The sequence below is a fragment of the Alligator sinensis genome, unplaced genomic scaffold (assembly GCF_000455745.1).
Source record: "Alligator sinensis unplaced genomic scaffold, ASM45574v1 scaffold171_1, whole genome shotgun sequence".
NCBI classification, from domain to species: domain Eukaryota; kingdom Metazoa; phylum Chordata; order Crocodylia; family Alligatoridae; genus Alligator; species Alligator sinensis.
Genome location: NW_005842552.1, coordinates 929,159 through 941,764, shown reverse-complemented (window position 1 = coordinate 941,764; position 12,606 = coordinate 929,159). Strand labels below are relative to the sequence as shown.

General features: G+C 46.2%; 1 long non-coding RNA gene across 1 annotated transcript in view; it reads left to right on the top strand.

Annotated features, from left to right (window-relative positions):
* The window catches only part of LOC102380277, an 86,608-nt gene that overhangs the window by 55,743 nt on the left and 18,259 nt on the right, over nucleotides 1-12,606 (top strand). The window lies entirely within an intron of this gene.

Here is a 12,606-nt window from a genome sequence, read left to right as displayed (position 1 = left end):
TGCCCAGAGCAGGGCGCTGGACTCGATCTTTCAAGGTCTCTTCCAACCCTTAATTTTTATGATTCTATGAAAATAAGGATTAAGAGTCCAATGTGATCCAACAGAACAGACAGGGAGGACCAAGGCAAGCTCCACCCACACTGCCAGGCCAGTGGGCTTCTACTAAGACTGGAACAATGTGAAGGTTTTCCATTGCCTCTGCCACCCTAGTGCCACTGAAGCTGGCATAAGTTAGTGGTTCGTGAGATATAAAAGGAATAGGATTGAAAGCTTCAAATCGATTCAAGAGACTTCTGACAAACTTGAGCAGACTCTCAATGCAGATGCCAGGTAGGGATATTGGATTCTATCACCTAGTAGTCTATTAATGACCTGGTCCCTCCGGGTTCCCTAATAAGTGTCTGTACTGAGGCTTATCATCTGGTTATGGAAGTGGTGGGAAAACAATAACCAAAAAAATCCAGGGAATTTTTACTTTCTTTTTTTTTTTTAATTCTGAAATTCAAAAAAATGCCTAAATGTCAAAATATTTTGATTGTTGAAACTTTTGAACTAGTTCAGGCCTTTGCCTTGACTACATTTAATCCTTAGAATGGCATTACACAAGTTTGTTTTCCTTTGTGTGTGTGTGTTTTTGCTGCTTTAAGTGTGGAGATGGACATCACCTTTGTGCTGTTTTAAAACTTTTTATAGTGGTGCAAACGCCAAGCAGACATCCATACCCCTTGTCACACCAAAGTGCCCAACATTAGTGGCCATGACGTAGACAGTATCAGTTCATGCTGCTTTATCGTGGCAGATGTCTGGTTGGTGGGAGAGTGCAGTCAGACAGATGCTGCCCGCGCTCTCCAGCTGCCCCAAGCAAGTGCTCCTGGGACTTCAGGGTCCCAATCCTGTGCTGCTCAGGAATTCCTAATCCCACATCATGCAGGATTGGGTCCTGAAGCCTAGGACCTCCTGCCTGTTCCCCTATTTGGGATTCCCCAGGTACCTGTTCACACTGGTGCAGTCAATCCCTGGGGTAAGCCTGCCAATCAGATACCTCAGGGTGCATCTCTGTAAGGGGGGAAATACATCACTGTTGTCCCACAGGATCAACCGTTTAACCCAGTGAAGCAGATCAGCTGTTCCAGGACACTTTCCAGCACAGCTAATCCACTTCATTTGGTGACATCTATTTATACCCTAAATCTCTTAACCAGGGTTGTAGTAGGAGTTGGAGAATTGTCAGCAATGTCACTGAGAGGGGATGACTGCAGCAGTCCCAGGGGATGCAACTTTGGCAGGGGATGCAAAAATAGCTGGTGCAGTTGGTGAGTGGATCTGCCACTGCTACAGCTGGCAGGTGGCTGCACTATCCCTGCCAGCAGCACGGCAGGTGGCATTACCCTGAGCCCCACTGCTGCCCAGCTTTTCCTCTGGTTGTTGTAGCTGTGATGGTCCAGGAAATGTATAGAGGCAAGAGTGTTTGTGTGTAGAGGCAAGATATTCTGTGTGTAGAGGAAATGTATAGAGGCAAGATATTTTTATTGGATCAACTGTATAGTTGGGAGAGAAGTTTGACCAGCTTTTGGGCACAAAGCCTTTTTCTTCGAGTTTGAGAAAGTTTAGCCTGTGCAGGCCTCTAAAAACCAAGATGAGACAGCAGGGAGTTTTGCTTCAAGGTGCTTATTTACAAGAGGAAGGTGTTCAAGAACACATTCAGACACCTCATATATGCGGGGGAAGATTCTGATGAAGTTTCTTAAGTTACTTAAACATAAATTATGTATGTTTGCAATTTATCAGGTCCCTTGTTCTCTGTGCATAAGTAGACTCCTTATTTACAGCGTGCACTGTAGGCATGCACTCTAAACAGAAGACCAAATGAGCTGAAGCGCACATTAGCAGTAACTTACACCATGACACTCTGCAGATGTTCTCTGCAATCTTCTGCTTTGTCATTCAATGATATGCACTCCAGCAAATGGCAAATCACCTGATGATGATAGAGTGTCATTGCGTTGTTGCTGAGCCTGTTAAAGAGAGACGCACAGACAGACACACTGCAATGACATGCAGTGCAAAAACACACAATTTAGGTGGCTGGGGGAGCATGTTCACATCCCTTTGCTTGTTAATTCTGCCTTTAGCTTACCTGTGCTGCTTTAGTTCCTTTGGAGTTGACCTTTTTCTTTTATATTTCTCCATAAATGTATGTGAAGTGGTTATAGCTGCTGCAGAACAGGAATAGATACATCAAGAGCTAACTAATGAGGGAGTTGACTGCAGTGTGTGGTTATGCTGTTGTCGATGCAACACACTCTTCATTACTGCTCTATTGCAATCATCATGTAACATTTACTAATATAGAGACCTGTAAGATGCTGTCCCCATGCTACCTGAGCACTTCACAGTCATTAACTGACTTTGGAGAGGTAGAGTAATAATATTCCCCAGTTCACAAATAGAGAAATGTTACATGTTGTAGATTAAAGGCCAGATCTGAATCATCTTAAAGGTACCTATACAGGACTTAGGTGGAACTTGGGCCCTTGAATCCCAAAAAACAATCTGGTCACCTGATGGTCACCTAAAAACTGATTAGGCTGTTAGAATCATCAGGTGCCTCCGCCTGGACCTCCCAAGATCCCCAGGCACCTAGACTTAGGTGCATACTCAGAAGCAATCCAGATCAAGCACCTAGGGGTCTTTGTACACGCCACAAAATTGGCCTTTAAAGTGGCTTAAAAGCCCATTTGCACCGCTTTAATGGCATTGCTGTTTGCATGCTCAGCAGCATATTCCACTTTAAATGACTTTGGTACGTAGCAAGACAAAACACCTCCGAGGTGTTTTAGTTTGCTACCTAACAACATGCAATAGTGCCCAGGGTGCTGGAAGCTGACGTGCTTTGGGTTTAACAAGCCCCACACAGCTTAGGGGCTGTGGGACCTGGCGGCATGCCATGCAGGCAGGCTCCACTGAAGGAAAAAACCAAAATGGTGAGTGTGATTTTTTTTTCTCCCTGGAACCTGCCTGCCTCCTGAGCTGTGCAGGGGCCTGGTACTTCCCTCCGCAGTTGCAGGGGGGTAGGGGTGGGGGAGAGGTAGTGTTTCCCTCCATGGCTGTGGCACCCCCCTGGACTGCCCAGGCTGGGTGCCAGAGCATGGGTACCATCTGGGGGAGCCCTGCACAGCTTGGGGACCACTCAGCCTGCCAGCAGCAACCCCCCACTGCCAAAGAGGCAGGTAAGGATTGGGTCCCCACCCTTGTGTACTCACCATGATGGTTTAGTTCGGTTTAATTCTCCCTAAATTGAAGTCGTGTTTTTAAAAACCCACCATTTCAATTTAGGGAGAACTAAACCAAATTAAACCCCCATGGCATGTACAAGCAGCCTATGTTCCTAACTCTGCCAAATTCCAGATTGGACCCGAGAGGCACTTACATCCCACGTAAGCCCCTGCTCCACTAGCCACCCACAGAGCCCACCGGACAGCAGACTGACACCAACAACATTGATTCAGAGTTCAGTGCCAAGTTCCATTGCCTGTCTTAAGCATGATGGAGACAGTGATTTGGAGAGCAGAGGTGCAAAGAGGTGGCTGTTGTGCCAGGGGGAGGCATCCAGAGCAGAAATGTGGGGGAGGTGGGGATGAAGCTTATTCTGGTGGGAGTCTGGAAAGCAGTGCAGATCCAGCATAAAAATGACCTCTCTTTGCTATTGATTCAGATATTCAGCAATAACTCTTCCAGCACTCACCCTAGGTTCACCAGCCTGATTAACTTCTAAGGAACTTTTAAAAACATCCTCATTAAAAAAAGTTAAATAGTTTGTCAGGCAAATTTTCTGAGCTTGGCAGATCTATCGTTTTCAGACTACGTTATAAAACAGTGAAAGCTTCAGTTATCTATAGATTTCTTTTCATGGACATGTCGCAGCCAGAATATAAACATTTGAAGATTTATTGAGTTGTTTTTTCCTCCTCTTTGCACAAACTAGCAGAATCATGTTATTTTATGAACTGCTATTTATACAAGTCTTGGCAGAGGATCAAAGGGTTTTTTATTATTATTATTTTTATTTGTACTGCACGTGGAATGGAATAGAAGGTTTGGGACAACAGTTAAACCCTGGAGCCTTTTTCAGGTTGTAAGAGGAAAAGAAATAAATCATAATTTAACAGGAACAAAGAGAATCCCCGGAGTTAATTATAATGGTGCTTTCACATAGCTGGACAGAAGACGTATGTGTCAGCACTTCACAAATACACTGCTCTTTCCAGGGTTCTGCAAATGTGCTTCAGTTTAGGTGCAAAGGCATAACACTAATGTGACATACATCAGGATTCAAATGCTAATTTATGAATGAGAGGAAAGCAAACGTTTACCATTTTAATGTAGTTTTTCTCCATGTTTAAGTGTTCAAAAACAATGCTGGTTTTAACAAAAGAAGTTGGCAAGACAAAATGCAAGCCATTGATCCCCGACATAATTTGATTTATGGCTTGATTGATCCATGTGTCAGGTGTATGAAGAGGCATGAGCAGCAGTGTACCTCTTTGGACTGGGTCCATCAAAGCTTGCAAACACATGTGGGCTTTTAAGCACCTGTGTCATCCCATTGGAGTGAAGCTTAAAGCAAAGTATGTACTTAAAAGTGTTGCTGGATTGGGCCGTTATTGCCCCAAGGTGTATATTACTGGGGAACAAAACACATCCTGGACTGCTTAGTGCTAATAGAATACAGCTGTTACATTATTTAAAATCATTTTAAACAAGAAATGGAGGATGGTGCAAGGGTGTTAGAGCAAAGAAAGTGCTATATCAAGGATGATTACAAAACCCCAGCAGCTGTTTTACACTCTAGAATGAAGGCATTCGAGGCTCTATGGGTTCAGACAGAAGTGACAATTTTCACCTGATCTGGCCACAGAAAGCTGTCTATAGCTGTGGCCAAACACAAGTGCACAGCTACAGACTGCATCAAAAATGGCTGATAGGCCAAAAACCTGAACCCTCATTGCATGAGGGTTCAGATGAATACGTTTCAAAACAGAGCATCTTCTGTAACTTGTGTCTGTGCTGCCTCACAGCCTGTCACTGTTTTCAGAATAGGAGTGAGGGAAAGCGAGTGGAGGAAGCTAAGTTTGGGGGGTTTTCAGCCCCTGCTGGAGGGTGGGGTGGATGTATCAGAGCCTCCCCAAATTGGGGGCGGGGGGCTCCAATTCACCCACCACACCCTCCAGCAAGGGCTGGAGAGCCCCTAGAAGGAGGTCCCTTTCCTCCTTTCCCCCAATCCCATTCTGAAAATGGGACAGGCTGAGAGAGAGATGGGACCATTGCAAGGGGAAACCAGCTACAGGCTCCTAGGAAGCAGCTAGAGTCCCCTCCCCCTGGAACCAACAGTGAACTTCTGTTTGGTCCAGGGCATCATAACTCAGATTGCTTCCTGCAAAGTGTTCTCAAGTTACAGTGGAGCACTGTGCTTCTGTCTGCACCCTGTGTCGCTTCCCCCTATGTAACCCATGCTGCAAAGGGAAAAGAGATGGAGAGGCTAGTATGGATGAGACTCATACTTTGAGGCCAAAAGGGACCTGATCACCTAGCCTGACATCTTCCATTACACAAGTGCTAGAATTGCAACCTGTGATTCCTACATCTACCCAACCGCTTGCATTAGAAAGAGAATGCCTGCTGATAGACAGAATGTTCATTATCAACTTCCAGTTGGTGAGAATATGTATATCTCCTCCCGTCAAGTTTAGCTCCTCCCCTCCACCTATGGTCCCAAGATGTTTCTTGTGCTTCCCTTTTACCATTTCTCTTCCATGTGTTCCTGAATCTGCAATTATTCATATGCACAGCTATCTTTGTTCCTTTGAGTTGTCATACTTGAATCAATAAACATCTTCATGATAAGAGCCAATGGAGAATGGCTCTCCATGGTCTAGTCATTTTTACTTAGGTTTCTAACTTTAAGCATTTGAGACTTGATTTTATATCAATTACCGCTAAACAAAACTATACGTGAAAGGGCTAAATGTCGGTTTTGGTTGCTCTTTGCTGCTAACACAATGCAGAGCATCCACGAAGCTGCCCAGTCCCAGATCCAGGGGGAGTGTGGCAGTGTGGTTACACCCCCTTCAGTTGTAAAAAGCATGCACAGTGAGTTCTGAGCTCCCTGGAGTGTCAGCATAGATCCTCCCAGAGATCTGCACAAGCCTTGAGCTCTGAGCTCACCAGCTGGTTGCGGCAGGCTGTTGCTGGAGCCCTGCGTTCGCATACCTCTAGAGGCTAGGTCATAAACGTCGTGTGCTTCACAAGGCTTGTGGGGCATGGTGACTGCCCGCAGGTGGCAGACGTGGGGGTGTGGCAGCAGCATGGGAAGCTTCCACAGGCAGCCGCGACAGTGTCAGTGGTGGTGGGGAGGGGGCTGAACACTGACCGGTGATCAGCGACCACCCGCAGACGCTACCAGCAGCTTCGGCAGTGGCCAACACCAATCGGTGACTGCCCACAGATGCTGCCGGCAGTGTTGGCAGCGGCCAATCTCAGGGGGTGCATGTGCACCCACATGCACCCCCTACATGTTGCCAAAGGCCCAGGTAAATGTAATTGGTGATCAGGAGAAACAGTCTGCATTCAGGCCTATGGCATCCACATCCCTACCTTCCATGAGTAAGACAGGATGTTGTGCAGCTCAGGGTCACCATCATGTTGCTTATCATTTTGAGAATGCGAAACCAGGCTTTGGCCTGAACTGTTTACTGCAGTGCAAACAGGCTTATGGAGTGGCTGATGGGCTATGAAAATATTTGCATTGTTCTACTTTTGAAGGGATGTGTTCACCCGAGCAAATATAAGGACTCATTAATGAGTGCCTAACCTGGCAGTTTCTCTGTCAGTGCCCACGGGGTGAGTGGGAGGAAGGGAGGGCAAACAACATTAGTGCTCAGCCCCCTGCTCCAGGCCCCTGCAAAAGCAAGGGTTCTGGCCAGGGCCTGCCCCAACCAGCTGGCGACCTAAGAACTCACTGCACGTGCAGAGCTGTGGGAGAAGCACATATACCCAAGAGTGGGTATACCCATATACCCACATATGGGTATACCCATATGCTCACATATACCCAAGAGTGCTAATGCACCCAAGAGTGCTAAAAGAGTTGGCTGACATCATAGTATGACCAATGTTGAGGATATTTGAGAACTCATGGTGGTCAGGAGAGGTCCCAGAAGATTGAAAGAGGGCCAATCTGGTGCCTATCTTCAAACAAGGAATAAAAAAAGATCCAGGGAGCCACAGGCCAATCAGTTTTATCTCAATCCCTGGAAAGATTTTGGAAAAAATTATCAAAGAATCCATCAACAACAGGCTAACAGAAGACAACATTCTGAGAGACAGCCAACATGGCTTCACTGTGGGTAGGTCTTGCCCTACCAACCTCATTTCCTTCTATGACCAGGTGACACATCACTTGGACAAGGGAGATGAGGCTGATGTCATTTACTTGGATTTCAGAAAAGCCTTTGACTTGGCCCCCCATAATGTCCTCATGGTAAAATTGGGGAACTGCAGCCTCAACAACTTTACGGTCTGATGGCTGGGGAACTGGCTCCGTGGTCAGATCCAGAGAGTGATAGTTGATGGAACCAAGTCAACATGGTGCATGGTGACCAGTGGCATCCCCCAGGGCTCAGTACTTGGACCAGTACTCTTTAATATATTCATAAATGATTTGGATTCTGGTGTCAGAAGTGGACTGGCTAAGTTCACAGATGGCACCAAATTATGGGGACGTACGGTCATGCTGGAAGATAGGCTGGCGATTCAGGCTGACCTTGACAGGCTCACAAGGTAGGCAGATCAAAACCTGATGACATTCAACACAGAGAAATGCAAGGTGCTCCACCTCGGGAGAAAGAACCCACATCATACTTATAGTCTTGGCAGTGCTATACTCACTAGCACCATGACTGAAAGAGACTTGGGGGGGTCATGACTGATCACAAGATGAATCTGAGCCATCGATGAGATGCCAGAGCTGGCAAAGCAAATAAAACTCTGGCTTGTATCTACTGATGCGTCTCAAGCCAGACCCAAGAAGTCATCCTCCCATTGTACTCGGCCTTGGTGAGGCCACAGCTGGAGCAGTGCATCCAGTTCTGGGCTCCACACTTTAGAAAAGATGTGGAGAAGCTTGAGAGGAGAGCCACACGCATGATTAGAGGTCAAGAGAGCAGGCCTTATGAGGAGAGGCTGAGAGGCATGGGACTCTTCAGTCTAGACAAGCGAAGGCTCAGGGGGGACTTAGTGGCAGCCTATAAGTACATAAGAGGTGTGCATCAGGAACTGGAAGAACGTCTGTTCAACAGGGCACCCCAAGGGAAGAAAAGGTGTAACAGTCACAAACTGCTGGAAGACTGTTTTAGACTGGACATAAGGAAAAACCTCTCTACCGTCCGAGTTTCCAGAGTCTGAAATAGTTCCCCCTCTCCCCCCGCCTCAAATGCCAGTAAGCTCCCTGAGCTCACCACATGTCATAGATTTCATCGACATTAGGGCTGGAAGGAACCTTGCAAGATCATCGGATCCAGCCCCCTACCCAAAGGGGGATGACTCCAGCTGACTTCCTACCCTTTGGGCAGGGGACTGGACCCAATGATCTCGCAAGGTCTCTTCCAGCCCTAGGGTCTATGAAATTTAGGACATATGGTGAGCTCAGAGAGCTCACTGGCATTCAGGACTATGGTGAGGGCATGCAGCCACACCCTCTTTGACTGTGTGGCACGTGCACAGCGAGCGTGTCCCTCGCCCACACTCTCCCTCGCTGCACCCTCGTGCTGCAATCCTGGATCTGCCCAGGGAGGCAGCCAACCATTCCCACTGATCACACAAAACCAGCACTGCCCATTTCTTTCCACTCCACTAAGTTCAACCCACTGATGGCGTGAAAAAGGCAGGATAAAATGGAGGCCACTGCTTTCTTCCAGATCCTTAGCTAGAGTAACAGTTGGTTGCTGCCAAAGAAACATAGGGGAGCCCTAAGGCTGCTCTAAGCTTTGCTAGCCAAAGGTGGCTCCTCCTCTATTTTGCCCTAAGGCGATCCATATTGGAGATCAGGGTCTGCAACAGATCTGGGAAGAGAATACAAACCTCCTTGTTCCTAGACCTCTGCTGCATTGATATGAGCATCCCCTCTGCTGTTGGGACACTTCATTTTCAGAACCCATTTCTCATCAAGATGCTCTTCTCCTTTCTTCCCTCCATGGGGTAGTAGCCATGGACAGTTTTCTTGTAGTTGGCTTCTGGATGCTTCACGTTAATGAAGCAAGAGACCCCAACTGCTCATCTCCACTGCAGCTGGATGCTTATCTTGACCTAGAGATAAGCCAAGTTAGCAGGGCTGAAAATATACTTGAACTGAGCCTGTATCTAGGTCACATAGCTGCCAAACACCCCCTGTTCTGTTGACACAGCTATTGAATTTGCTCCTGGAAGAAAAAGGAAGCAGTGGCATGCCAAGTGACACTAATTGTTAGGCAGCACCTAGTGAATATAATGTACTTCTACAAATTAGCTGGGAAGATTTTTTTGCTATTTTGTACTGTTTTTTGGGGGAGGCGTGGGAAAGCGTACTGAGGTGAATATATCATCTAGGAAAATCTGCAACTATAGCTCTTAGTGGAGAACTTTTTCAGCAGAAAAGTGTTATTTGCAGGTTAAGCACTGACAGAGAAAATATTAATGAGTCCTTATAGTTGCTTAGGAAAACACATCCCCTCAAAAGTAGAACAGTGCAAGTATTTTCATAGCCCATCAGCCACTCCACCAACCTGTTTGTGCTGCAGTAAGTAGTTCAGGCCAAAGCCCAGTTTCCCATTCTCAGTAATGATAAGGAATATGATGGTGGCTCTGAGCTGTACAATGTCCTGTCTTAGTCATGGGATGTAGGGATAAATTGATGCCATAGACTTGAATGCACAGACTGTTTCTCCTGATCACCAATTACGTTCACCTGGGCTCCAGAACTGTGCAAAAGCAGGGAGTATTTGGTCTCTTTTTTTCAGGGGGTCTTTGGTCTCTTGGCCTTAATGAGCATGTCGACCTATGTGACTAAGGTGCACAAATAAATTCTGGAGCTTATTGCTCCAGAGTTTTTTGCTCCTGGGCATGCTGTTTGAATGTGCACCCAGGAGCAAAAACTCCGGAGCACATTGCTCCAGAGTTTATTTATACACAGCATACTGCCAGAGGACCTGGAGAGACAGTCTGCCAGCCCAGGGCTGCTCCAACGAGGCTCCAAGTGCTGCAGGGCAGCTGGCTGATGCACAAGGCTGCCTGCCAGCTAGCCCCACACTGAAGCACCCTGTGTCCCAACCAGCCAGGGCAGCATCTACACGTGCGCTGCTGTGCATGAAAAAGCTCTCCAGCAGGTTAGGACTTGTAAGTACAAGTCCTAACCTGCTGCGGAGTTTATTAGCTCAGTGGGCTGCTGGGAGTTCATTAGCTTAATAGGGGCACACATGTAAACGCTGAGATGTTTACTGAGCAGTTAATTAGTCAACTGCACAGTAAACATTTTGTGTAGATGTGCCCAATAGAGCTAATCATATGAAAGCTGATCTTTCTTCCAGTTCTTAATAAATATAACCTTGTTCTGCCAGCAAAAATTCAAAATGACTGAGGACTAAGGAGTTCCTTGACTTTAAAAAAAAGAAGGTGGCAGAAATGGATGCTGGGTCTGTTTGTCTCTATTTCCCCATTCCTAACATAACTAGAAAAAGATAGTGAGAGAATAATAATACGTAAGTGCCACAAAGGAGTTTTGTCATGCTAAGTTCATTAATGCTTTTGAAGTGCATTGAGATGACTGAGTGGGAGATGGTGAGTAGACACAAAATAGTAGTGTTATAAAGCATGTGTAGGTGACACAATACCTGGAGACAGTTGCACTGTGCTTGTTTCCAATAGTTTATGCATCCAGTGCTTTTTGAAAAATAAACGTGCAGTAAGTTATGGTAATTCCTGAATTTATTCCATAGGGGAAAGCTGTTCTGCACAATTGATTGCATAGCTATGTGTATTAAATCCCTATTGCTCAATAGCACAGATTCATTACATATAGATGTAGTTGCAATAGGGGGTTTTATGTGGGCCTGGTATCACTTGCCCTGGCAGTCCAAACTAGAAAGACTATTCATTCTGCTCTGGCTGACTCTGTACCAGACACTTGACTTAAAAACCAGTTTTACAGTTCCTGGGGACCCTTTTGTCCTGAAGAATCTGACAGGAAACATGGAACAAACCTTATGAACAGTACTGAGATGCCTTTAGTAACTATACAGTCTACCAAACTTAACCCTCCTCCAGTCGGAGTAGCAGCGGTTTTTTTATTTTCTGCAATTGGCTCAGGGAGGCATGGGGAATATCTATGCCACTGTCAGATTTGGGCTGCCATTGACAAGAGCATAAAAATATTTCCCTCAAGGGGAAGAATGTCACATGTTTGGCCAAGGTAATTCAACTTGGGCACAAGAAACTGGAATCATTAAAGAATGATTTTATGGCCACTGGGCTAGAGACAGCTGCATTTTCTCTGGCTAGGCTCTGGGTCCTTATTGATGGATGACACAATATGTTCCAAGGCTTTGAAGAGCTAAGAAGCGCTAAGATGAGGACATAGCAGCTGTTCATTCTACAGATCAGGAAAAAGATCCTTTTACACAGGCCAGAGAAGAACCTCTCTAGTTTTAACTGCATGGGCTGTAGATGAAAATATTTTCTAACAAACTTTTCCCAATCATGCTTTCAGTGTGTGGATTTACTGTCATGTGACACTTCTGGAGTATCCAACATCCCTTTAGATAACGGGGGCTTTAACACTAAATCTTGTATCAGACTCTTATCTTAATTTTTTAACGTGCTCCTAGTCAAGCAGACAACGGCCATATGCAGACATTCAGTTTCTACTGGGTTAATCGCTGTTCTCCTGGGAGAACAAAAGTGTGCAGAAGTTCAAGCTTTTTCTCCCAGAGCACCCTGGGAGAAAAATAACCAACATTAGTGATGTATAAATGACTCCTGGCCTGGGAGAGTTTCTCCCAGGACACTGAACTTCTGCACACTTTTCCTCAGCTTAACCCCTTCTGGGGATCAGAAGGATTGGAGCTAAGGAAAAGGCTTCTGCACCTCCCAGAGACAGGGCAAACCCTGGTCTGGAGAAGGGCAGGTGTTGTCCTGTATCTCATAGACCAGGAGGGCAGGGGAGGAGCAGTTACCAGTTGCTCCCATCTGCTTATCACACAGCCAGGCACCAGGGGAGCCTGTACACAAGTGAAGAGGCCGTTCTGAACCACTGCAATTACAATGCATCGGAGTAGACTTGATTCACTGAGTCTGCTGGAGGATGGTAATTACCACGCCGCAGCCTCCCACATCTCATGTATCAGTCTCCCTGAACTTCAAAATGGCATTGGGTGCTTGAACTAAAGCTTGTCAAACAAGCAAGTGCCCCCACCACCATTTTGAAGTGCAGGGACACTGATACACAAGACAGTGCGGTGTTTTAATTAGAGCAGCTCCCCCTCCAGCCCTGAAGCACATGTAAAAGTGCCTCAGGAG